At 44.8% G+C, this 3,123-nt stretch overlaps 1 pseudogene across 1 annotated transcript; it reads right to left on the bottom strand.

Moving 5' to 3' along the window:
* Positions 1-1,314: 1,314 nt before the first annotated feature.
* Positions 1,315-2,806, bottom strand: LOC112615036 (annotated as a pseudogene). Its single transcript, XR_003117262.1, has one exon. The product of XR_003117262.1 is annotated as a eukaryotic initiation factor 4A-II pseudogene (transcript).
* Positions 2,807-3,123: the final 317 nt, after the last annotated feature.

Here is a 3,123-nt window from a genome sequence, read left to right as displayed (position 1 = left end):
CTGCCCTCCCAGCTGCAGTTGCAGCCAAACGATCCATAGCTGCAGACCCAGGAGCTGGGGACAAGTGGGAGGCCCACTCCTTCAGATTTGGTGGGTTGGGAGCTCCCTAGGAGCAGCTGCAACTGCCCTACCAAGCGCAGGACCCAGGCGTGTCTGCAGCCTGCACTCTCTGAAGCCCAGGAAGGCCCCTACTGTCACTGCAGGCTCAGAAGTGTCTGCTCCCACTGCCTGATCTCTACCTGCTCCCAGCACCCACTCTGATTTCAGAGCAGGTTGGGAGCTGAGCCCCTGCACTGTCACAGCTCAGCCAAGTGTGCACATGGCCAGGCCAGCACTGGCATGCCAGCCCCTTGCCACCTCAAACACCTCCAGAATTTGATTGCTGAGGAACATGAGAGGGGAAACCAAGGGGGTTCTGAGGGCAGCTGGGCGGTGGCCTGCAGGTGCCCCTTGGTGTGAGCAGCCTGGGCACCATGGACTGCAGTCGGAGGCAGACAGGATCCAGAGCAGAAGGGGGCAGTCCCTGGTAAGGCCCCACCTTCAGGCCAGGGACTGGCCAGGCTGCCAATCCCAGAGACCAGAGTGTGGACTTGTGGTGCCTTTTCTGGACCCATCCATGGCTGCCCATGGACCAATGTACATGCACTTTCTCCCCTCTGAGGTCTGTAAATGCCTGGGACTCAGCCAGAGCAGGGCAGAGGATGGAGAGTCAATGGGACGACCAGCTGCAGAGAGGAGCTACCCTCTCCAGGGCCTCCTCTCTGCTAAGAGCTGCAGAGGTTGGAAAGACCTGCCTGCAGAGAGAAGCCACACTCTTCAGGGCCTCCTCTCTGCTGAGAGCTGAACACTTGACCAAACAACCTGCCTACAGAGGAACTACCCACTGTGGATCTCCTCTGAGCTGTTCTAACACTCAATAAAGCTCCTCTTGTTAGTTTTTTTTTTAAGTGAATATACAATTTATTTAACATTCAAACTTCATTAAGATATGTGCAATATGGCAATTTTATGGGGGATTAAACCCTACCTAGGATGATTGCTTGCTGGAGCTTAGCAATAGGGTCCAGTTCACACTTAGCACTAATTAAATATTTTATTGAATAAATACAATACCAAACAAAATGTATTCAAATGCTTTCTAAAAAAAAAAAAAATTTAAGGTCTTTCTACTCAGGCTGACTAACACAATAAAGGCAGATATGCTAGTTAAACATAATTGGCTGATTTTATACAGCACCTATATCTTTTAGTTCACGAGTATATTATTAAATGATAGAGAACATCTAATACAACCATTTCTACAGATTAGGAAATAAATTTCTAAGAAAGAAAGATTTTACAAACCCCATCTTTTATACCCACCCCAACAGTCTAACTCTAAAGGGGATAAAGCCAATGACTTTCCTCACAAGAGCTCATGACTAATGTAGCTTTGCTATCAAAATCTATATTTCTGATCCATTATGAGCATTGAGATAAGATTCAAGTATTCCCAAAGAAAGAACCACAATGCATGTTGTGATCACCTATTCAGCAATAGCGAGTACTGCATCCAAAACTCTCATCCCAGGAATTAAATAAGGTCAGCCACATTCATGGGAATCTCCTCTACTGTAGTATTGTAGAAAGTCTCAATGCCACAAAGAATCCTCTTGTCTTCTTCAGTAACAAAGTTCATAGCCACACCTTTCCTCCCATATAGACCCCCTCTGCCAATTCTGTGAATATAGTTTTCACAATTGGTAGGTAGGTCATAATTTATAACCAAAGACACTTGTTGCACATCAATCCCGCGAGCCAACAAGTCAGTAGTGATCAGAACATGGGTTGACCCTGATCAGAATTCCCTCATGACAACATATCTCTCCTTCTGGTCCATGTCACCATGCAGAACAGAAACTGTGAAGTCTCTGGCATGCATTTTTCTCAGTCAGCCAGTCCACTCTGTGCCTTGAGAAAAATAACAGCCTGCGTAATGGTCAGTGTCTCGTACAAGTCACAAAGTGTTTCCAACTTCCATTCCTCTCTCTCTCAACATTAATATAAAAGTGTTTGATTCCTTCAAGGGTCAATTATTCCTTTTTCACCAGAATTCGAATTGGATCTCTCATGAATTTTTTCGTCACTTCCAACACATCAGTTGGCAATGTGGCAGAAAGCAACACAACCTGAATACTTTTATTTAGTTTTTGGAAAATCTCATAGATTTCATCCTTAAACCCACGGCTCAACATTTCATCTACTTCATCCAAAACAAACATTTTGATCCATTTTGAAAAAAGATATCTTCTGTTTCACATATCAAATACTCTCCCAGGTGTACCAACAACAATATGTGGTGCTTCAGCCTGCAGTTTTTGCATTTCAGTTCGCATTTGTTCCACCAATGCAGACATGACAAGTTGCTCCCATATAGTCTCCAAGTGCCAGAATTACCTTTTGGATCTGTGGAGCCAGTTCTCTGGTGAGGGCCAATATTAGTGCTTGGGTCTCCAACTGTTGCAGGATGGAAATAGCAAATGTGGCTGTCTTGCCAGTACCTAACTGAGCTTGAGCAATCACATCATACCTTTTCATACAGGTAATAGTAGCTCTCTGCTGAATAGTGGAAGCCTTCTCAAAATAGTAAGCATAGATGCCCCAAAGAAGAGACTCCTTTAAAGTTATATCATCAAAGTTATCAACAATCTTATTCCAGTTGCTGTCAATTACACCATCGGGGTCCATTCCCTCTGGGCTGCCATGTTCTCTGTTACAATCCATGGAGCCACCAGACATGATCCAAAAAAACACTCAGTGCCTGACTGAAAAGTCCTCTTCGTCTTGTTTGCCCTCCACTTGTCTGCATATCTTATTCTTCCTGGATGCAGGACAAGAACTTAAACAAAGGCGCCACCAGCCACAGAGGTTTCCAGCCAGAAAATCGACACCCCAAAGATCCTATAACACCCGTATCTGCATCCACAGGGCATTGTTTAGTAAAAAGAAAGGGACTTAAGAGAGCTTTTGTTTCTTTGCCCAAACAATCTCCTGCTTTGAGAAACACTGGAAACACACAGTCCCATGTCACCCTTAGTGGAGGATGTATTTCTTTTGTGACAGAAATAAGGAATTTTATGTCTG

Source organism: Theropithecus gelada, chromosome X (genome assembly GCF_003255815.1).
Source record: "Theropithecus gelada isolate Dixy chromosome X, Tgel_1.0, whole genome shotgun sequence".
Lineage (NCBI taxonomy): Eukaryota > Metazoa > Chordata > Mammalia > Primates > Cercopithecidae > Theropithecus > Theropithecus gelada.
Note: the sequence above shows the minus strand (reverse complement) of the source record. Positions and strands in the feature narration are given on the sequence as shown.